The 25,252-nt window shown below is 38.2% G+C and overlaps 1 long non-coding RNA gene across 1 annotated transcript in view; it reads right to left on the minus strand.

The window, feature by feature from the left end:
* LOC123386061 overlaps positions 1–23,586 on the minus strand; it is a 106,866-nt gene extending 83,280 nt beyond the window's left edge. Inside the window, exon 1 of the long non-coding RNA XR_006599563.1 lies at positions 23,290–23,586. This is a non-coding gene — a long non-coding RNA (uncharacterized LOC123386061). The remainder of the gene's footprint in view (positions 1–23,289) is intronic.
* Between the last annotated feature and the right edge of the window lie 1,666 nt (positions 23,587–25,252).

Below are 25,252 nucleotides of genomic sequence, written 5' to 3' on the forward strand. Positions count from 1 at the left end.
CGAGGAGAAAATAAGGCCTACCACCATTAGCCAAGACCAACTTGCCAACCACATGAGCAAACCACTTTGGATGCAAATCCTCCAGCCCACATCAAGTCTTTATACGACTGGCTTACGTCCTGATTGCAACCTCAAGCTAAAATCAGCCGGCTAAGCTGCTTCTGAATGTCTAGTCCACACAAACTCTAAGATACTAAACCTTTATTGTTTAAAGAATCAAAATTTTGCAGTAATTTGTTATGCAGCAATAGATAATACACTGGCCTTAACCTGACAGGATATCTACATTGGTGAGATAGGAAGAAACTTACTCTTTGCTTTATAAGTTAATAAACTCAATTTTATCAGGTCACCCAAAATTGGTGAGTTCCTAGACTCATGACCACTAGATATCAAACTCACAAGTACTCGTAACACAAAATGCTAATTTAATAATTTACACTGAAAAGTGGACCAGTGATTGCTGAGAATGCTAGGTATATTCAAAAGGCCAAATTAAAATCCAATGGTTGTTTTATAAGGGTAGGAATAGAAAAAGGATCATTGGATTATCTTACAGAATATGTCCACAGACTATGGGAGTTGAATTTTAAAATTCTTTCACTTTTCTACAATATTTATTTCAAAAGAACTAATTATAGAAATAGAGTGCCCTTTAAGTCTGCAAGCAGAATAGATTCCAGGAAGCTTTGAAGTAATCAATCATAAAACTATAACAATTATTAAGGCACTCTAAGAAACACTAGAGTATATCCTCAAGTTTTCAGAGAAAGCATTTAAACTCTCCCATAAAACATCTCCTTATTTTACAATAGAAATACTCAACTGCTCTAACCCAGCCACACCAGCATGCTTCTGTGTTGAAGGTACAGCTGGAACCCATCTTCAAACAAAACCTCCAATTTTTCTATGTTCCTAAATACTTCTCGCCCACATAAACGTAAAACAAGTAGACCCAACCAGGAAGGTTTCTTTGCCTTTACTTCCTCTTCCTACTCCCACAATTAAATTCTCATTTCAGCTCCTTTTTCTTCCAGAGAGCTAATTCATTTGATATCTGATAATCTATATAATGTATCATCCTTCCCAGTGGCTTTGCATTTTACCAGGTAAAATGCCTGTCTGGACATATTTCAGGCTTCAGGACCTCTGATAAGGTCACAATTTTTAAGCGTTACTATGTATAAGAATCACTAACAGCTTATTTAAAATATTATTCCCTGGCCTCACTTCTATAGACTTTTAATCCATAAACCTGAGGTAGGGCTCAGAAACCTGCATTTATAAAAATCAACCTCTCCCTACCCTCTGTGGTGCTCATGGAAGCAATCTGAAGACCATGCTCTGAGGAAGTGTTGAAAAGGAAGATACTCGGGGACTAAGGAAGTCAGGTTATCAGAAACCACTGGCAACTATAGCATTCTCCCTTTCTTCAACCAGTATCACCATCTCTTTGTAATTTGAGTTATATTTGGTTCCTAACCAGTTGCAATTATCCTGCTGCTCACCCTGCAAATCCAAATTCATAGAGTCCACTTTCCTAACAGGTATACAAATCACCCCTTTGTTCAGATGGACTTCATGTTAAAGTCAAGCTCTTGCCTTCTGCTCTCGGGGTAATTCTAGTGACATAATTGACCTATTTGCCATGATTCCTGGCTTGAGGCTCTTTCCTATTCTGTCCTGTCAGCACTTGCCTGCTCTCCAGGATTTCCAAGTTTGACAAGCTGTCGATTTCTGATGACCACAGACCGACCCCATTCTGCTGACCCAGAGCCTTCACACTAATTCTCCCAGCCTGTCTCTTCAGGAGTGGTTAATGGACCACTAACATATTTTTAAATCTGGGTACTTGGGGATGGAATCCATAAACATGCATTTAATAAGTTTCCCAAATATGCTCAGTATAGGTATCATAGTATTAAGCAATTTCTCAAAATTGCCTAATGGTAACAAGCATCAGGACACTGAAAGAATAGTTTCCTAGACCTCACCATCTGATGATTCTGAGTGGGACAAAGTGGACTTTATTTTTAACAAGTATTTTGGTTAATTCTAATAATTGGGCAATTTGGGAAACCCTGGTCTAACGTAGCAATTTAAGACTTTAACGTCAAGATACCTGAGTTTGGTTTTATATTAGGTTGAACATTAAAGCTAGGAGCATGAAGCTACCCAATATTAGAGAAGTAATCCTCAGAAGATAACAAATAGCTTAACAAGGAGTCTTGCAGTTACATTTCATCTCTCACATGCAAACATGTTCAGTGGTAATGAAGGGATTTTTAAATAATACTAAGTTCTTAAAAACTCATGTTACACGAGTGAGATTTTTCAGTTCCATTTTAAAAGATGAATTGCTTCAGTTCTTTAAATCACATTCCGAATTTAGCCACACAAATAAAACATTTAAATGGGAAAAATCTTTGGCAGATATACTATAATATTACATATGTTATACATATATTTAAATATTAAATATTTTGTTATATAAATAATACATACAGCTGATAAAATTATTCATGTTTGAAATGCTATTCTAGATATATAATTACTAGTGGAGTTTATTTTTAAATATTCTAAGTTAATATTGGTGGCCCAGGTCTCTGTGATCATTCTACCAAATCTCTTCTAAATCTAGTATCTTTGGAATTTATTTTTTAGGTGTACAAATCATTTATTTCCTAAAATAAACAGTGAGAATGAGAAAAGGGGTCCAAATGTTGAATTAATAAGATCTGACAACTGGTATACCTCCTCTTATAAACTGTTTAACAATAATAAAATTGCAAAAAGTTGTAAGTTCATAGATTGTGGTCCTTCTATCACAAAATGTCTAAAATATTGAGAAATACAGCTAGAAGTTGGAGGCGGAGAATGCTATGTGATCTCCATGTTGTGCACAAAACTAGATAGAATTCCTTTCTTTGCCAGTGTCATGCTTGGGGAGACAAACTAATGTTTTATCAAGGAACTTGTGAGTCTTCCAGTATTCACCTGAGACAGCAAGGGGTAATGAAAAAAGGACTGAGATGTGGAAGATAGAAGCCCCAAGTTCAGATTGTAGCTGTCATTTATCAGCTCTGTGACCCTGGACAAATGATGTAATATTTCTGCATCTCAGTTGCCTCAACCATAAAAGAAAGATAATAGTTCTTGCCCATTTCTACCATGAAAAGTTGTCCTGAAAGATTTGGAAAATGAGTGATAAATTATTTTTGAAAATGCTACATGAATTACAAACTGCTATGTAAACATGAAGCATTCTTTTGTAACCCTGACTGTTCATTAGTATAAATGATTTCCCTTATCACAAAACTTTTTTCTTGACAAATTATTTTTACCCACCGACTTTCCCCCTTATATTCTATGGCACCAATCAGGGCTTTTTCACCAATGTGTCCATGAAGTTCAGAGATCTTTGGGTCCATCTGGCCTTTGACATACCTGCTGCTAATGCAAACTTTCTGGACAGGGGTGGGAAGGAGTGGAATGCACAGGACCCTCCCACTAAACAAGCCCCTTAAACACACTCCGTCCCAAGTCTGTCACCCACCTTGGGCCCAAGTGCGGCTGTGACACTCTCTTCTCACTTGCTGTACTGGCTTCCTGTTGCTGGTGTAACAAATTACCACACACTAAGTGGTTTAAAACACAAATTTATTTTCTTACAATTCTGGAGGTTAGAACTCCTAAATGGATTGAGTGTGGTGCATGGCCAAGCAGAGCTGTTACTTCTGGAAGCTCTAGGGGAGAATCTTGTTTCCTTACCCTTTCCAGTTTCTAGGGGCCACCAGCATTGTTTAGCTCATGCTCCCTTCCTTCATCTTCAAAGCCAGCAGGATAGCATCTTCAAATCTCTTTCTTGGGGGCCATTATTCTTCCCAACACACTTGCTCTATCTGCTCTTTTTTTTGAGGCTATCTTCTCAAGTTCATCTGCAAAGTATGAGCCCATCTGTCTAGACCCCCATCATATTGTTCCCAATTTAAAAAAATGGATTCAGTTTAAAAGATATTATTGCTAATCACATGGAAGAATTAATAGGGACAATAAAATTATTAAATGAGGAACAGTAAAAGGTCCAAGAAAACTTACAAGAGATAGAAAGCGGATGAGATTTCAGACTTCAACATCCACAGGATGTTTTGAATTAATGTCTTAATTTATTCATGTTGGTTATTACCAATGTCAGATCATAGACCTCTTTCAGTCCTAATAAGCCTCCTTTGAAAGGAGATAATTGGACAGTTTTATCTCTAGAACTGAAAAGATACAGCTAGAATGTGCGGCAAGGAGCTATGATGTCTTGGTAGGGGTATGGCCTCTAGAAACAGGCTGCCTGGCCACTTAAAACTCTTGTTGCATATAAAGCATTTAGAACAGTGCCCAGTACACAGGACAAGCTACAAAAGCCTTGGCTTTCCTGTGATAATGGGCATTTCCACATAGCTATGTAAGACATGGTCCAAAAAAGAGCTAGACCTGATTCAATTAACATACACTATAAACACAGAGTAGGGACAAGGAAGTTTGGATAATAATGGGGTAATAACATACCCCAGACATTGTTTCTTACCTCCCTGGCTTATTCACACTCTCTCCCTCTCCCACCTACTCTCATATATCCTATCCCACAGTATCCTGTGCCTTACCACTCACTCACCTCTCTGCAAGCCTTCCCATGCTGGGTTAGGAATGCTTTCCCATAAAACTCTGTTCATATCATTATCATCAACATACAAAATGCTAACATCTTTAACGTATCTCTCTCCCCTTTACACTGCGAGTTCTTGAGAGCCAGGGACACCTCTTCTTAACAATTATAATCCATATAACTGGTACATAATAACATAGTAACTGATACATAAAAAGAGTTCAAGAAAGGAAGAAAATACTAAAATACTAAAGGAAATCATCAGAGAAGCATACAAAACACACAATTTATTACATGGAGATATCCACAGCACAAGTTGGAACTAATGTTAATTATCTAATGATAAGGATTAAGCTAAATGCATTCTATTTACACCATAATTTCTCTTTCGTGTTTTCTAAGATATTTAAAGTCATGGAAGGGGCTACATTATACAAGCAGAACACAAAAATTTTATAAATAATATCACTGCAATTGTGTTTGAAAGATAACCATATGAATAGAAAATACAAGTAAACATACTAAAAATCAAGAGTATGTGTATGGGTAAATTTATTTTCTCCCAAAATTTATTTTGTTTTTCAAATTCCCTATTAAAAATCAAATTATTTTTATAAATATTTTTATATAATACACATTTATTTTGGAAAAATTAGGAAATTTAAATAAAAATAAGAAATTTAAATCACACTTAATCCCCTGATAAATACAGAGATATATGTATATAATGTTTTATTTAACATGCTAAACCTGGTAGGATATGATCAGAAAACATTTTTTAATGCCTTCAAATGCCTTTAATGCCTCCTTCAAATTGGTTCTGTCAGTTCTCCCTTCCCCTCCCCTTGACATCTTGAGTGGATCCCACTACTTTGCCAGTCACTATCACCTATTAGAACAGTTTATCCTCTCCCATTTTAAAACTGATCCAAGGATTAGAGACCTACAAGGGCACAGAGGTCGAGGAAGGAAACGGTTTTGTTCTTTCACCTTCTATGTTTTGCCTCCTCTCTCCTCCTTCTGGCTCTAAGAGGTTGGGTCTGACTACCAGGAAGGATGAGAAGAAAGGCCTTTTTCACTTAGTGTTGCCCTATATCAATTACCAGCTGTCAGGGCAACCAATAAAATTCCAGTTCTTGCTCATGGGGTTAAGAGCATTATTTTCATCCTTCTTTAGAGACATCTGCCCACCTCCATGCATATCTCCACCATTCCCTGACACCAACAATGCTTTCTAGGTTACTAACCCTCCCCCCATATCTATCCTCTAGTGGTTCACCCACCTTCTTTCTACTGGATTTCTTTCCCAAAGCAAGCACTCTCTTTGGGGAGACACTTTTAAAAGCATTAACACCTTCCTCAGTATCTACTTGGCTCAAAGAACTCACAAATCTTTGTCCCTGCCCATCCTCACTGCTGCCCTCTTTCAAGCAACCTCTCAAAGTAAGGATTCTCCAAGTGAAAGACAGTGGCCAGTTTTGACCTTCCTTAAATTTGGTCCTAAAGTCCAAATAGGTATCTAGGTATCTAGTTCTTTCATAAAATCTTTCATGCTTCACATCTGTGCATTCGTGATGTTCAGCAGACACCCAGAAGAGGAACAAAATGCTCCCCTTCTTACAAGTGCCCTTCCAGTCTCATTGAGGGGACTTCTTATGGCTTTTTCCATTTGGCTTGTGGGGAAGACTCAAAAACTCAGCTACTACAAACTCCCTTCAAAGAATCCTCCTAACATAGGTCCAGCCTTTACTTAAATAGGCTGATGATAATGATGGATACTGGGCTGGGGTGGTCCAGTATCTCACAGAAAGTGGTCTGCCACATCATCTCTTTTGAAAATGTGGGGTACTTTTTGTTCATTGTCCTCGACTTTAAGATTTAGCCAGAATTCTAGAACAACAGAAAAAGCCTCATTTAACATCAATTATGTAAATATACTTTTACAAAAGTGGGATGATATGTATACATTAATAAGCATTCTAGCTCAAAATGTTTGGTTAGCCTATTACATCCTTGATGTTAAGATAAACAAAAAGATGAATACGATAAAATCCCAGTCCTTTATCTTTTTTTTTAATGTTTATTTATTTTTGAGAGAGACAGAGACAGAATGTGAGTGGGTTAGGGTCAGAGAGAGAGGGAGACACAGAATCCGAAGCAGGCTCCAGGCTCTGAGCTGTCAGCACAGAGCCTGTCGCGGGGCTCAAATTCACAAACTGTGAGATCATGACCTGAGCCGAAGTCGGATGCTCAACCGACTGAGCCACCCGGGCGCCCCTAAAATTCCAGTCCTTTAAACAGCCTGCAATCCAGCAGGAAGAAGAGACATATGAACAAATAACCAATAAAATGCATTACACGTGCTGTAAAAGTGACAAAAAAAAAGCATAGGTGATACAGAAACAAGCTTGCTTCTGCTATAGAGTATAAAGGAACATTTCTTAGGAGAGGTTAAATTTCAGCCATATTCTGAAGAATTGGTAACCTCTCATAGTGTGAAATGGAGGTAGAGGAATGCGTATTCCAGAAATCGGAAACCCCGTGAATACGAGTCCAGAGATTGAAAAACATAGCATTTCTTCAAGGAATGCTCAGTAGTCTAATTTTCTAGGGAATACATTATGAAGAGGAACTGTAAAACATCTTGGGGCTACATCATAACAGGGTAGCTAGGGAATTTGGACTGTTAATTTGGCAGTGAGGAGACACCGAAGAATTGTGAATTACAAAGAGACACCAAGCTGTGCAAGGGCTTAAGGCAAGAAGGAAAACAGGGAGGAAGCATACACAACAATCCCTGACTGAACTAGAATGGTGGCAGGGGGAATGCAAAAGAACTCACACAGATTCAGGTGGCAATCCACAACCTTTCAAGCATTCAGCCCATCAATCACCCTGATAACAGTAGTAAAGCCTTGCTGCAGAGGCTTTGGGTCGACTGTCTGCTAGTAATGAAGGTTTTGCACTGAGAATACGAATTCCCACTTCTTATCCCCCTCAAGGCCAGGGTAATGCATTTTCAAAGAGGCTGTCTAGTGTTAAGGATCCAGGCTGAAGTCATGGAAAGAAGCAAAGTTAACTAGCTCATAAGGGAATCTAACTCACCAACAAAGGGTCAGAGACACATGTCAGGAGGTTTAAAGGCAGGTCAGAGGAAAGGGGTGGCAAATTAACTAGCATCTTCTTAAACCTGCCTTCATAATAAAATTTCCCATAATAGCAAAACAATGAAATGTTCAGGATAAATAATGACCTGTGCTAGCTTGGAAATAATAATAAATGCTACCTATGGATTGTGAATACTTTTTTAAAGTGTATTTACTGTACTGTCAGTTCAGAGCCTTGCCCAGGGCTCAGTCTCACAGACTGTGCGACCATGACTTGAGTTGAAATCAAGAGTCAGATGTGCAACTGACTGAGCCACCCAGGAGCTCCTGGATTGTGAATATTTAGACATGTGGTACTAATTTGAAGTGTTGTATAGTGCTCAATTTTTATGCTAGGTGCTCTAGTAATGTGTCAATTCGTGAACAGGAATTCTTAAAATTCCAGGATGTCTTTATTGTTACCATTAGAATGCCAAGTTTAATGGATATTAAGACTTTGTAGCACCCTAAACATGATCTAGCAACACGTAGCTACCTTGATATTTTACAAATTTTAATTTGATGCCAGATATAATTAGTGATCAAATGTTTCAAGATTGGGTCAAAAGGAGAAATAATGAAACTTAAGGAAGCTATCATTGGTAAATGAAGGTCATCTTTATAGAAGCAGGAACACCAATTGTGCTTGTTTAGCAGAAAAATCTGAGCTTCTTTGATGGTACTGTACTGCCATCTACAGACCTAGCAACATGTCTATAACATGCAGCATGGTTAAAAATGTTAAAACTGAAAATCTAAAATAAATGCAAGTACAATTAGGCTAAAACAGAAAACATGTGAAATTCTAGAATAATCTTTTCAAAGAACTCTTGCCTCAACACAAAATAGAAATGGCTTCTGAATAAAAATAAAGGTAAGGGTGTTTTGAAGTAAAAGATATGTATTTCCCCAGAAATCTGAAATACAAAGGTGATAATTAACTATGGAACTTGCACTGTATAAAAATCAAGATATAGAGGAGCCAAGATGGCGGAACAGCATGGAAGCTTTTTGTGTGTCTTGCGTCCATGAAATACAGCCAGACCAACACTAAACCATCCTACACACCTAGAAAACTGATTGGAGGATTAACACAACAATCTGCACAACCTGAACCACAGAATTCAGCAGGTACACGGCACGGAGAGCTGAACTTAGGGAGTGAGAAGCTGCGAAGGGTAGGGAACCCCTTTTGAGGGCAAAGGGAGGACAGAGACTGGGGAGGTGGGGAGCATATGGGAAAAGCACCCCTCCCCAAAAGCAGCTGGAGAGAAAGTGGAAAATTGGAAACAGCCACAGGGACTAAACGAAAAAGGGAGAAAGGAGAAAGGATAGGGTTTAAATTCAATTAAGACTAAACAAGGGGAGCCCAAAGGCTGCAACTCCGCAGCTCGATACCTGGAGGTGCTCTGGTGGGAAGGGCGAATCCCCAGGAACAGAATGGGGTCCAGGAGGTTCTCAGGCCACACAAGGAGAAGTGGTTCCACTGCTGGAAGGACATTTGGTAGAGACTGTTGAAGCCATCTGGTCCCAGCAGACCCCAGAAGGCTACCACATTCGCTGGTGCTGTGGCATGGTCGTTGAGGGTGAAGCCTGGTGCCAGATGTGTGTTGTGATTTTCCATAATCCCTGAAATGCTGCTCCGACACTGTCTCACGAACTTTTTCTGGGACAGGCTGGCACCTGGCCACAGTCTTGGGGCAAGGGCAGCAGCAGGGTTCAATGGGTATTCCTGGGTGCAGTCGGCATTTGGCCATTGCTCATTCAGCCATTGCTCGGTGAGACCCTCCCATAGAGGGGCAGAACGGGTCAAAGCCGCAGACCTTCGGAAGTAAGGGGCCAGGAAAACAGCCACATTTGAGACAAAACTTGGCAGAGAGGTACTGCCTGGGGCCTGGTCACGGAGAGTGAAAGAGTGGGGAGTGAACAAGAGCTGAAGACAGAGGACGGGTGCACAATTGCTGATCTGAGAGAACAGACTGGGTAGCTGGGTGGCACCATTTTCACCACTCCTGGGCATGCGCATACGCACCTACAAGCACCACAACAATCCACCCCAGTAGGCTACCAACGCCATCTAGTGGAGAGTGGAGCTGTAACACTGAGCCCCACCCAACTGGGCCAACTTCGCTCTTCAAGAACACAAGCCTCACCGTCAGCTTAATTTATGGACTATAAAGAGCTACATAGACTGACCTCTAGGGGAAAACGAAGCAATTTCAGTCCTACTTCAATCTGTTAGCAGGTTCATCTATTCAATTTTTTTTTCTTTTTCCTTTTTCTCTTAAAAATTCTTTTCTTTTTCTTGAATAAAAAAGAAAAAATTCATTTTTATTTTTAATTTTTATTAAAAATATCTGGGGGCGTGTGGGTGGCTCAGTTGGTTAAGTGGCCGACTTCAGCTCAGGTCATGATTTCGAGGTCCGTGAGTTCGAGCCCCGTGTTGGGCTCTGTGCTGACAGCTCAGAGCCTGGAGCCTGTTTCAGATTCTGTGTCTCCCTCTCTCTGACCCTCCCCCGTTCATGCTTTGTCTCTCTCTGTCTCAAGAATAAATAAACGTTAAAAATAAAATTTAAAAAAATATTTAAATTCTAAAAAAATAAATAATAAAATAAATAAATAAATAAAAATATCTGTAATTTTTATTACTTTATTGTTTACTTTTGTGTAAATTTTTTCAAATTCTACTTTACTTCCATCATTTTATTTTAGTCTACTTCAGTGTACTCATCTTTTCAAATTTTCAAACAATTGCCTTTTTTCTTTCTTTTTCCTTTTTCTCTTTTTCATTTCTTTTCTCTTTCTTGATGCAGAAAGAAAACTTCATTTTTACTTTCAATTTTTAATATTTTTATTTTATTTTTATTACTATATTTTTTGCTTTTATGTAAATTTTTTCAAATTCTATCTTACTCTCATCATTTTATTTTAGTCTACTACAGTGTATTCATTTTTTCAAATTTTCAAACAATTTCTTTTTCTTTTCTTTTTTCTCTTTTTTTAATCTTTTTTCTCTTTTTCATTTCTTTTTTTTCTTAAATACAGAAAATGAAAAAGTCATATTTATTTTTAATTTTTACTAAAAATATTTTTCTTTCATTTTTTTCTACTATATTCTTTACTTTTGTGTATATTTTTTCATATTCTATTTTACCCCCATCATCTCATTTTAGTCTACTTCAGTGTATTCATTTTTTCAAATTCTCAAACTATTTCCTTTTTTTTTCTCTTTTCTCCCCCACCACAATTTTTTTTTCTCTAATGTGTCAAACCACTTTCAACACCCAGACCAAAACACACCTAGGATCTAGCATCATCTATTGGATTTGTGTGTGTGTGTGTGTTTTTAATTTTTAATTTTAATATTTTTTAATTCTATTTTTTTAATTTCAATTTTTCTACCTCATTAATTCCTTTTCTGCCTTCAAAATGACAAAACAAAGTAATTCACCCCAAAAGAAAGAGCACGAAGAAACGACAGCAAGGGATTTAACCAACACAGATACAAGCAAGATGTCTGAACCAGAATTTAGAATCATGATATAAGAATACTACCTGGAATCAAAAATAGATTAGAATCCCTTTCTGCAGAGATAAATGAAGTAAAAACTAGTCAGGATGAAATTAAAAAAAATGCTATAACTGAGCTGCAATCATGGATGGTTACAGCGGTGGCAAGGATGGACGAGGCAGAACAGACAATCAGCGATATACAGGACAAACTTAGAATAATGAAGCAGAAAAAAATGAGGGAGATTAAGCAAAAGAGCATGATTTGAGAATTAGAGAAATCAGTGAGTCATTAAAAAGGAACAACATCAGAATCATAGGGGTCCCAGAGGAGGAAGAGAGAGAAATAGGGGTAGAAGGGTTATGTGAGCAAATTATAGCAGAAAACTTTCCTAACCTGGGGAAAAACACAGACATCAAAATCCAGGAAGCACAGAGGACCCCCATTAGATTCAACAAAACCGACCATCAATAAGGCATATCATAGTCAAATTCACAAAATACTCTGAATCATGAAAGCAGCAAGGGAGAAAAAAGTCCCTAACCTACAAGGGAAGACAGATCAGGTTTGCAGAAGACCTATCCACAGAAACTTGGCAGGACAGAAAGGAGTGGTAGGATATATTCAAAGTGCTGATTTGGAAAAATATGCAGCCAAGAATTCTTTATCCAGCAAGGCTGTCATTCAAAATAGAAGGAGAGATAAAAAGTTTCCCAAACAAAAATTAAGGAAGTTTGTGACCACTACACCAGCCCTGCAAGAAATTTTAAGGGGGGCTTTCTGAGGGGAGAAAAGATGAAAATATATATACATATACATACATATATATATATATATATATATATATATATATATATATATATACACACACCAAAAGCTACAAAAGGTTAGAAAGGACCAGACAACAACACCAGAAACTCCACTCTACAAGCATCATAATGGCAATAAATTCATATCTTTCAGTACTCACTCTAAACGTCAATGGACTCAATGCTCCAAGACATAGGGGAACAGAATGGATAAGAAAACAAGAACCATCTACATGCTATTTATAGGAGACCCACTTTAGACCTAAAGACACCTTCAGATTGAAAGTAAGGGGATGAAGAACCATCTATCATGCTAATGGTCAACAAAAAGAAAGCCAGAGTAGCCATACTTATATCAGACAATCTAGACTTTAAAATAAAGACTGTATCAAGAGATGCAGAAGGGCATTATATCATAATCAAGGGGTCTATAGACCAAGAAGACCTAATAACTATAAACATTTGTGTGCCAAATGTTGGAGCACCCAAATATATACATCAATTAATCACAAACATAAAGAAACTCATTGATAGTAAGACCATAATAGTAGGAGACTTCAACACCCCACTCACAGCAATGGACAGATCATCTAATCAAAAAATCAACAAGGAAACAATGGCTTTGAATGACACACTGGACCAGATGTACTTAACAGATATATTCAGAACATTTCATCCTCAAGCAGCAGAATATACAATCTTCTCCAGCGCACATGTAACATTCTCCAGAATACACCATATACTGGGACACAAATCAGCCCTAAGTAAGTACAAAAAGATCGAGATCATACCGTGCATATTGTCTGACCTATGTCAGACCTATGTCAGACCTATGTTCAACGCTATGAAACTCGAAATCAACCTTAAGAAAATATTTGGAAAGGTAACCAATACTTGGAGACTGAAGAACATCCTACTAAAGAATGAATGGGCTAACCAAGCAATTAAAGAGAAAATTAAAAAGTATAGGGAAGTCAATGAAAATGATAACACCCACAGCCTAAAACCTCTGGGACGCAGCAAAGGCAGTCATACGAGGAAAGTATATAGCAATCCATGCCTTCCTAAAGAAGGAAGAAAGATCTCAGATACACAACCTAACCTTATGCCTTAAGGACCTGGAAAAAGAACAGCGAATAAAACCCAAAACCAGCAGAAGACAGGAAATAATAAAGACTAGAGCAGAAATTAATGCTATCAAAACCAAAAACAAAACAAAACAAAACAAAACAAAAACAGTAGAACAGATCGATGAAACCAGAAGCTGGTTCTTTGAAAGAATTAACAAAATTGATAAACCGCTAGCCAGTTTGATCAAGAAGAAAAAGGAAAGGACCCAAATAAATAAAATCAAGAATGAAAGAGGAGAGATCACAACCAACACAACAGAAATAAAAACAATAATAACAGAATATTATGAGCAATTATATGCCAATAAAATGGGCAATCTGGAAGAAATGGACAAATTCCTAGAACATATACACTACTAAAACTGAAACAGGAAGAATAGAAAATTTGAACAGACCCATAACCAGTAAGGAAATCAAATTAGTAATCAAAAATCTGCTGAAAAACAAGAGTCCAGGGCTGGATGGCTTTCCAGGGGAATTCTACCAAACATTTAAGGAAGAGTTAACACCTATTTTCTTAAAACTGTTCCAAAAAATAGAAATGGAAGGAAAACTTCCAAACTCTTTCTATGAAGCCAGCATTACCTTGATTCCAAAACCAGACAAAGACCCCACTAAAAAGGAGAACTATAGACCAATTTCCCTGATAACCATGGATGCAAAAATCCTCAACAAAATATTAGCCAACCAGATCCAACAATACATTAAAAAAATTATTCACCACGACCAAGTGGGATTTATACCTGGGATGCAGGGCTGGTTCAATATCCACAAAACAATTAATGTGATTCATCACATCAATAAAAGAAAGGACAAGAATCATGTGATCCTCTCAATAGATGCAGAGAAAGCATTTGACAAAACACAGCATCCTTTCTTGATAAAAACCCTCAAGAAAGTAGAGATAGAAGGATCATACCTCGAGATCATAAAAGCCATATATGAATGACCCAACGCTAATATCATCCTCAATGGGGAAAAACTGAGAGCTTTCCCCGTAAGGTCATGAACAAGACAGGGATGTCCACTCTTGCCACTGTTATTCAACACGGTATTGGAAGTCTTAGCCTCTGCAATCAGACAACACAAAGAAATAAAAGACATCCAAATCGGCCAGGAGGAGGTCAAAGTTTCACTCTTCACAGATGACATGATACTCTATATGGAAAACCCAAAAGATTCCACCAAAAAACTGATAGAACTGATTCATGAATTCAGCAAAGTTGCAGGATATAAAATCAATGCACAGAAATCGGTTGCATTCCTATACACCAACAATGAAGCAACAGAAAGAGAAATCAAGGAATCGATCCCATTTACAGTTCCACAAAAAGCATAAAATACCTAGGAATAAATCTAACCAAAGAGGTGAAAAATCTATACACTGAAAACTATAAAAAGCTTATGAAAGAAACTGAAGACACAAAAGAATGGAAAAAGATTCCATTTGCAACTACGTGGATGGAACTGGAGGGTATTATGCTAAGTGAAATTAGGGAAAGACAAAAATCATATGACTTCACTCATACGAGGACTTTAAGAGACAAAACAGATGAACATAAGGGAAGGGAAACAAAAATAATATAAAAACAGGGAGGGGGACAAAACATAAGAGACTCTTAAAAATGGAGAACAAACTGAGGGTTGCTGGAGGGGTTGTGGGAGGGGGGATGGGTTAAATGGGTAAGGGGCATTAAGGAATCTACTCCTGAAATCATTGTTGCACTATATGCTAACTAATTTGGATGTAAATTTTAAAAAATAAAAAATAAAATTAAAAAAAGAAAAAAAAATTAAAAAATTAGTACTCTAAAAAAAAATCAAGATATAAATGGCTAAAAAGAAAGTGGGGGGAGGGGGACAATAAAAGGAAAAGTTTGCTGGGAAGGCAAGCTCCATTAATGACTTGAATAGAAGATCCAGAATTTTGCAGAGATAATGAAGTTTACTCAATTTTCAATAACAGGTAGCTAGATCAAATTATGAATCATTTTCCTTTTTAGAAACTATGAAAATGATATTTAGTAGCATTTCATTTAACATAAAGTAATGTTATAAACTATAACCAGGACTTCTGATCAGTCTAAACAAAGAATGTATTTAAATACTTGTGGGGCTCCTGGGTGGCTCAGTTGGTTAAATGTCCAACTCTTGATTTTGGCTCTGGTCGTGACCTTACAGTTTGTGAGAATGTAGAAGAATGGTTTCAAACCCTTACCCCACATCTAAAGGTCAGACTACTGCCTCCCCAAGATTCCCGGGGGCTCATAATCTCACAGTTGCCTTGTAACAGATTTTCTGAACTGTCTCACTCCAATTTCATCTCCTCAATCATTCCCTGATTTGGAACCAACCCTTTAACTTCTTCAAAACACCATTACCACCAGCGAGAGTCATCCTTAATTGAAGGTTTGGAGGATGAAGGACCTCAGAGCCAAAAAACTAACATTGATGGTAGACAACACTGTTCTTTAAAAGTCTAATATGGGAGAAAATTATTCCACTGCCTTGGGACAAAAACAGGTACCATTGGTTAGTTGTAGTCTTTAACAACAATTTTTTCTTCTAATTAATAAGAGTCAATTAACTCAACTTCCTTTTGGCCCAAGAGCATATTAACAACTACCTTTTCCCTTGTCTTCCAATTCTTTCATATGGTACACTGGGAAATATTACCTTACACTTGTAGAATGACACAGATTTTTTAAGTACTATTGTTACCCAACAAAGTGATCAAAAAACAGTTACTCAGAAACTGTTAAGATTTATGGGAATGTGGAATAGTTGCCAATCATGCAACATTAAATATATCATGGATTCAATTTCTCTGGGCATTTTATGCCTTTTTACACTCCACCCGACCTTGATGTTGCTGTCTTTCTGCTTATTTATCCTCTCAGCCAACACTAGACTGCTAAGCAGGAAGCATAAGGAGTATAAGAAAAAATTTTCCACAGTAATGAATACCTTAAGGTTTGGCATGAATTAGTTATTCGAAGATTGAGAAAGTAGACATTTTTTAATGTAACTGATATGTAGTGAATAAAAAATTATTCTGTAAGCTCCTACAGATATTACACATATGTTCAGATTTTCTGTTCAGGGCCTGTGTATCTGTGATAAGTCCCAAGCACAAAGAGTTTTGTTTGTTTGTTTTATTTTTTTTAAGGTGGGAATGGGGGAAAGGGTTGAAATTTCTGTTTCTTACAGGTTCAACTTCAAAATGAGTCACACTCTTTTTGTTCTTCCTCCTTTTCCTCCTCTTTTTTTTTGGCAGGGGGGGGGGGAGGCAGTAAATACAACTTACTTGACATGTATATTACCTAGTTTCAGCTTAAGATTTTGCAATAGACTGTTTTTGTCCCTAAAATTCACATGTTGAAATCCTAACCACCAATGCGATTATATAAAGAGGTGGTGCTTTGGGAAGCAATTAGGTCATGAGGGTGGTACCTTCTTGAATGGGATTAGTGCCCTTATAAAAGAGACCCCAGGGGCTCCTGGGTGGCTCAGTAGGTGAAGTGTCCAACTCTTTGATTTCAGCTCAGGTCATGATCTCATAGTTCGTGAGTTTGACTCCCACATCAGCTTCCATGCTGACAGGGTAGAACCTGCTTGGGATCCTCTCTCTCTCTTTCTCTCTCTCTCTTTCTCTCTCTCCCTGCCCCTCCCCTGCTTGTGCGCTCTTGCTCTCAAAATAAATAAACTTTAAAAAAAAAATAAAATAAAATAAAATAAATAGAGACCCCAGAAAGCTCCCATTTATTCACATGTGAATAAAATGAAAATGCAATGTGTGGAGTGAGAGAAAATATTTGCAAACCATACATCCAATAAGGAGCTAATAGCCAAAATATATAAGGAATTCATAAAACTCAGTATCAGAAAAAAATCTGATTTTTAAATAGACAAAAGACCTGAATAAACATTTTTAAAAAAAGATACACAAAGTTCCAACAGGCATATGAAAAGGTACTCAGCATCACTATCAGGGAAATGTGAATCAAAACCACAATGAGACATTACTTGATACCTGTTAGGATGGCTGTTACCAGAAGTCAGAAGATAACAAGTGTTGGCAAGGATGTGAAGAGGAACTCCTTATATGCTGTTGGTGTGAATGTAAATTGGTATAGCTTTTCTGATAACAGTATAGAGATTCCTCAAAACACTAAAAATAGAACTACCATAAACTCCAGAAATCCTACTTCTGGGCATATATCCAAAGGGAATGAATTCAGTATCCTAAGAGATATTTGCACCCCCATGTTCACTGCAGCATTATTCATAATAGCCAAGATATGGAAACAACCTATGTGTATATATGTATATATATGTATATATATGTATATATATGTATATATACATATATACATATATATACTTTATCCACTCCATCATACACACAAATAATAGAATATCATTGTGCCCTAAAGAAAAGAAGGAAATCCTGCCATTTGTGACAACATGGATAAATCTGGAGGACATTAAGCTAAGTGAAATATCCAAGCACGGAAAGGCAAATACTGCATGATCTCATCTCTATTAGAATCTAAAAAGGTCAAGTTCATAGAAACAGAGTAAAATGGTGCTTACCAGCAATTGAGGGACAGGGGAAGATTTTAGTTAAAGGTTAGAAACTTTCAGTTATAAGATGAATAAGTTCTGAGACATAATGTGAGACAGCATGGTGATTATAGTTAATAATAATGTATTGTAAGGGCACCTGGGTGGCTCAATTGGTTGAGCTTCTGACTTCGGCTCAGGTCATGATCTCACGGTTCACAAGTTCAAGCCCAGCGTCGGGCTCTGTGCTGACAGTTCAGAGCCTGGAGCCTTTTTTGGATTCTGTGTGTGTGTCTCTCTCTCTGCCCCTCCCCTGCTCGCACTCTTATCTGTCTGTCTCTGTCTCCCATAAATAAATAAATAAATAAATAAATAAATAAATAAATAAATAAATCTAAAAAATATAATAATATATTGTATATTTTATTGTATTCTTGAAATTTGCTAAGAGAGTCAGTCTTTTTGTTTTATTTAAATTCAAGTTAGCTAACATACGTGCAGTATTGGTTTCAGAAGTAGAATTCAGTGATTCATCACTTACATATGACACCCAATGCTCATCCCAACATGTGCTCTCCTTAATTCCCATCACCCATTTAGCCCATTACCCCCACCCACCTCCCCATCTAGCAACCTTGTTTGTTCTCTGTATTAAAGAGTTTGTGGCTTGCCTGCCTGTTTTTATCTTATTTTACTTTTCACTGAGTGAATCTTAAGTGTTCTTACCACACACACACACACACACACACACACATACACGCACACACATACACAGAAGATAAATATGTGAGGTGACAGATTTGTTAATTAAGTTGATTGTGGTAATCATTTAACAATGTATACATGTATCAAAGCATCACATTGTATCCCTTAAATATATATAATGTTTATTTGTCAATCATATCAATGAAGCCTGAAAATAAACTGTGAGGCTAGATCAATTCCCTTCCCCTAGGCAAACATTAAGGCAGCCTTCACAACTTTCATGGTCATTTTAAAGAATACTAAAATTTCTCCCTTTGGCAAATGCTTCTGAAGCCTGAGTCACATTCTCCCAACCCACCCCTGATTTCAGCAACAATTTTAGGGGACCATTCTGTGTGAGCTTAAACTCCCCCTGAAATAACTGGACTAATGAGAATATTAGAACACCCTACTAAAGTTCAGCTGAGGCACTAATTCAGGGATGATACTCTGCAAGGTAGCAGTACTGTCCTCCAGCATGCAGTACATGCAGTTCAACCAATGTCTGATATAGAGATCTGTGACCCAATAGCTGAACACGTGGGTACAGAACTAAGAAGTGGACATGGTATTGGCCCACTCTCCATCACTCCCAGTGACCCCATGTGCAGAATGTATGTTTCTTGCACTGATAGAGATCTTGGTTATTGGGTTGGCATGGTGGGGAGGGGGGCATTCCCACCAGGGTTTAGGCAAGGACTACGCTGAACCTGAAACTACAATTAGCAACCTGATCACTCCAGTATCTTTATGTTAGTGGCCCAGGAGGCAGCAAAAAAGTGAACAGGCAAGGAGTTTATAGTCCCAGCTTTTCCCTCCTCATCTCCATACCCTCTGTTCCCTGGGTGATAGTGTCCACTCCCAGGGTGAGGGTGAAGAAAGATAGGAAAAACATACTGTAGTCCTTTCCGTGCCAAATATCAAATATTTATTTAAATACTAGATCTTAGTCCAGACCTCTGTATTGTCTTAGAATGAAGCTGTGATTGATGCTACGCTCTGGGTAAAGACTCTTACCCTATAACCAATTGGTTGTATCTCACCAGGCACTGCCCCCAATGTATTAAGTATTCAAAGGAAAGACTATAGCCTGCACAAGATACAAGTCCATCAGTGGTCACTCATGAAAGAATAGTCATTAGGTAGTAAGAAATGGAGGAAGAGTGGGTGAATGGGAGACAGGGAGAGAGGGAAGAGGGAAAAAAAAGCAGCCATTGAGTAGTATGCTGAGGCCCTCACTCCTAAGAGCAGACAGCTTACCAAGATTTCTAAATCCTTCTGTTGCTATGCTGCATATGCCTCCATCGTACCTAAGATCTGAATCCTCAAGGTTATATGTATGAAAAACACCCATGGCACCCTTGTGGCACATTCAAACCTGATGTAAGTCTGGGGTCCTTAAGCCCCCAAAAACAATCATTGCCACAGAGCAATCTTCTGACCATGATGAAACTGATGTGAGGCTCTCTAGAAAAATACATTTATAAATAAGAGGATAGAGGACCCTATGCACTCTTGAACTCTATTCAGTAATGTCTCTCTCTCTCTCCTCTTCCTCCCTCTCTCCCTCCTCCCCCACCCCCAACACATACAGAGAAAGAAAAGAAGAAAAAAAAAATCAAGAAGCCTGAATGCAGGGGGAAGAAACAAACAAAAGGGTGAAACAGAGGTCCACAATTTGATCCAAATGAAAATTCAAAATTTACTTAAAGAATTTATACAGTGAAAGATAAAAGGGCATTGGTTAGCTTTTGCACTTATAACAGGTTCTGAATTAACTTCAGTATCTGATAAAGCGTACCAACTGTCAAACTTCATGGACCCAATATTAGGGATCCCACTGTATTTAAACATGGTACCCCCTATACTCCTAGGGAGTTAAATATAAAATAGGGGACAAATAGGTATGCCTCATCTTAACCATTGGAACAATGGCCTAAATTCCACACAGCCACATCATTGCCCTAAAATATACCATAGTGGGTACGGATGCTCTGACTCAATGAGTAACAAATTAAAATTAAGTTGTTCACATTTGACAAATGGGATACCACAGACCTTCTCCCCACCCCACCCCCATTAAAAAAGTTAATATGGCCCAATGTAAATTAAAATATTCAATGATTGAAATCCTTTATAGAAGATGACCCATTTAGAGAAGGGATGATTATCCTCACTGCTTTTTCATTTGATAGCCCAATTTTGCCTGCACCTAAGCTTAGAAAGAATGAATGATGCCTCACAGTGCATTAGCACAATCTTAAATTCTGTGGTCCCACCCATCAAGGCTCCTATTCCCAATATTATTGAAATTATTGACTATCCAATCAGCAACTAATAAATATTTTGCTATTATAGATTTGACTAATATGTTCTATTCAGTGACTATTTCCACAGCCTCTCAGCTGAAGTTTGCCTTTACCTCAAAAAGAAATAATACATCTTTACTCAGCTGCCCATGGGATACTTCAACAGCCTTAATAGCACACACAATCTTTGCAAGCAAGATCTTAACTATATTCAATTTTCTCAAGGATCACAGGTATGACATTACATTGATTCACAAGTATTGACATTATATTGATTGCAATGATCTCCTCTGAAGAGATTCATTGGAAGCACTAATTTGAGACATTACTCACAAAGGAGCTCAGAAAAGGGGACTGAGCCATTGTCCCACACATAATCTAAAGCCCCACTACTTCAGTTAAATTCCTAGTAAGTATTCAGTAAATCAAGGACTCCTGCATCCCAGACATGGTCAATAAACAGCTATTGACCACCTCAGCATGCACAATGTCTTTCAGCTTTTGGGTCCTAGGGACAACGTATTCCTCATTTACACATTTCACTTAAGCCCATTTATACTAATATTTGCAAATTAGCCCACAGTTAATGTCCCCCCCCCAACAAAAGGCTCTAGAATCCATCCAAATTGCAATATTATAGGCATTCTCATTAGTGCCCCAGAGACTCCTTCACCAATGAAGCTTCAGCAACCTCCTCTCAAGCCTCTTGCAGTCTCTAGACCCACTCATGATGGCAATAAATTGTCTACCAGCTTCTCACACAAGAAACTGCTCTTCTCAGCCCTGTGTTATTCACCACCAGAGCAGCAATTGCTGGCCATATAGTGGGTTCTCCTAGAAATAGAAGCTCTCACAGGTCCTGAGTCCACAACTCTCCCAGATCCAATTGCCCATTATACCTTGGGTCATGGAAGCAGCACTTCACAAGCTTGGCAGAGCTACGGAGGCCTACTTGCTACAGAATGGAGCCAAACCTGGATGCTAGAGAAGGTCAAACCTCCCCCAGACCACTTGGCTACCAGAGAACTTCTTGGAATCAATGGAGTGAACAGCCACATACTTTATAGTGTTCCTTGGGCATAAAAAAATTAAAAAAATAGCAAATGAAAGGGCAGAGAGTGTAAAGGAATAAAAAGCAATAAAAATGATAAATATGTGGGTGAATCTAAATGAATATTGACCATAAAGAGCAATGATAATAAAACATTATTTTATGAGGTTTCAAATACAGAGAGAATTAAAATATCAATAATAAGAGAGAGTTAAGTGCTCCAAGGTCCTAACATCATTTGGGAGGAAAGTAAAAGCATAAATTAACATTAGACTTTGATGAGTCAAAAACACGTGTTGTTATTTCTAGGGTAATTGCTAAAAGAATAGAAAAGGATGCCTACCTTCCAACCAAAGGAAAAACTGGCCTAACAACATAGTAAGTCCAAAACATGAAAGTAGAGAAAAGAGACATAAATAGGTAGGACAAATAGAAAACATACAACAGTCAATTTAAAGACATTATCAGCAACTGTATTAAATGTAAAGTAGATATTCTTATTAAAAGACAAAATTAGTTTGATTGGATTAAAGAAACAAAACCCAACTTTATGCGTTTATAAGATACACATCTAAAAAACAAGATGCAAACAGGTCAAAACCACAACAGAACGCAAAAAGATATATCATGCAAGCACTAGCAGAAAGCTGGTATATCACTATATCAATGTTAAAAATAGCCTTTAAAGCCAAAAATATTGCTAGAGATAAAGGTCACTTTATCATCTTAAAAGTTCCAATTAACTAGGAAGTTTAAATTTATACACCCTTAATTCTCACCCCTCATTAAGTTCCCAGGGAGAATTTAAGTCCAAATATGAAGAAAGTAAAGTCCCAAGGAAATCAGAGCTCCCGTTTGTCCCCCTCAATCTCTTATTCTGCTTAGTGTCAGCCAGAGGATAATCTCAGAGGCCTGGCTGCCTTCCTAGTGGTCTTTACCCAGCCTAGTGGTCTCAGCTGCAGCCTAGTGGTCTTTACCCAGAATGACTGTTGCTCCTTGGCACCACCACAGTTAAATTAATCCTAACTTCAACATTCAGGTGTCTCAATCCTCAACTTCAACATATCAGTAAAACACATGAATATCAATGTTACTCCCCCATTCATGTGAAAATTTAGGATCAAATGTGATAACTGTCCCAGTGGCATTTCCCAGACAAAACAAAGTTTCCCACATTGCTGTCTCCTGCCATGAATCATAATAGAGATTGAATGGTATCTGAGAAAAAGAGGATAGACAGAAAAAGCAAGGAGGAAAAGTGAAAATTTTTCCATGGTTTCTATCTTACCAGGATGCTGGTCAGTCCATGCTAAATATCTGGAGACTACAGCTTATGAAATTAAATATAATTAAATCTGTGGCTTACCGAAACTCCAGGTGCACGTAATCTGTAAGGTTGCTGTTGTCTTCTTTTATTCTCAGAGGGTCCAAAGAGAAGCAGCAATCTCTGCCAAGTGATTCTCACTAAAACTAAAACTTGTTTGCCTCAGTTTTTTAAATTCCTGAGGTCTTGGTCAATCTTCACTTCTCCAAGGGCACCATCAAAAAATAAAAATCCAGGGGGCCCTGGGTGGCTCAGTCAGTTAAGCATCCAACTTCGGCTCAGGTCACGATCTCACGGGTTCGTGAGCTCGAGTCCTGCACTGGACTCTGCTTACAGCTCAGAGCCTGGAGCCTGCTTCGGATTCTGTGTCTCCCTCTCTCTCTCTGCCTCTCCCCAGCTCACGTTCTGTCTCTCTTTCTCAAAAATAAGTAAACATTTTAAAAAATAATAAAAATAAATTTAAAAATTAAAAAAAAAAATCCAGGGGCACCTGGGTGGCTCAGTGGGTTGAGTGTCTGACTCTCAGTTTCAGCTCAGGTCATGATCTCAAGGTTTCATAGGTTCAAGTCCCGCATCAGGCTCTGCACTGATAGTATGGAGCCTGCTTGCAATTCTCTCTCCCTCTCTCTTACCCTCCCTCACTCATGTTGTCTCTGTCCCTCTCAAAGTAAATTAATGTTAAAAAATGCAAATAAAAAATAAAAATCCAAATAAATTATAATCCCTTGCTATCATTGAGTTTCCCACTGCAAAAGAACCTGTTCTTCTCTGGGGAACAAAAGTTGCCCTTGCTGAAAGACCAGCAACACAAAATGAGTGCTGCCTAATTGCAAAATACAGTCCTAAAGGACCTGAGCACCAAAGCTCTGCCATTTTGAGGTTAGTTTTCTTTGGCCCCAGAAAGAGTTTACCCTTTCCCTATGTACTCTGCTCATAACATTTTGAAGCTGTCTCTGCAAGTCTACAAATATCTAAAGAGGTTCTTCCAAGGACATATTCTCTCCTAACAAGACCAGACCCCTATTCGCGAAGCTTCTGTCTCACTAAAACCTGTTCTGACCGCAATATGAACCCTTTTCCTTGCCAAATCCTGGCAACGGCCCCATGCCAATAATACCATCTGCAGCTGGGCTGCAACAATTTAAGTCAGCTGCTGTATATCACACAAAAGCCGAAGTCTTCCCACCTAGCACTTTGACTCCAAATTCCAGGCTCTCTGTTTAGTCACTCAGCTTCACAGTGAACATTATTATAACATTATATTACAATATTTACGAATGCAAGGTGAGGCTTGGATGACATTAAGCTCTTATTAAGCTCAGATCCTGCCCTACCACTCACCTCTCCTGCCTGCATATTTTTCAAGCAAGAGAACTATAGTCAAGAACAGTAACCAGTGGGGAATTTGTCACTTTATTAACATCCAAACCAGCACCCAATAACTCCCAAGCTGAGGTCTGACAGAAGCTGGATGGAAGAATATGGTTTAGCCCTGAAGGCCTAAATAGGGCTTCCTATCTCCTCCCCTAAATAAAAAATGGCAAGTTCTGAAGGGAAAACAGAACTGGCCCAGCTATAACTACCCACTTACAGGCATGGAAAGTGTCGGAAAAGACGAAGAGACAGACAATCCTGTCTAGACAGCTCAACAAGACAACGCAAAATGCAAAAGAAGAGGAAACTGCCTGACCTATATTAAGAAGATAAAACCTGGAGCACCTGGGTGGCTCTGTTGGTTAAGCATTTGACTCTTGATTTTTGGCTCAGGTCATGATCCCAGGTTTGTGGGATTGAGCCCTGGATTGGGCTTTGCACTGACAGTGCAGAACCTGCTTGGGATTCCCTCTCTCTCTCTCTCTCTCTCCCTCACTCACATGTGTGTGCTTTCTCTCTCTCTCTCTCTCTCTCTCTCTCCCTCTCTCTCTCTCTCTCTCTCTCTCTCTCAAAATAAATAAATAAACATTAAAAAAAGAAAAAGATAGGACCTGCTTGGCTGTGCTTACCA

This window comes from Felis catus, chromosome B3 (assembly GCF_018350175.1).
Source record: "Felis catus isolate Fca126 chromosome B3, F.catus_Fca126_mat1.0, whole genome shotgun sequence".
NCBI classification, from domain to species: domain Eukaryota; kingdom Metazoa; phylum Chordata; class Mammalia; order Carnivora; family Felidae; genus Felis; species Felis catus.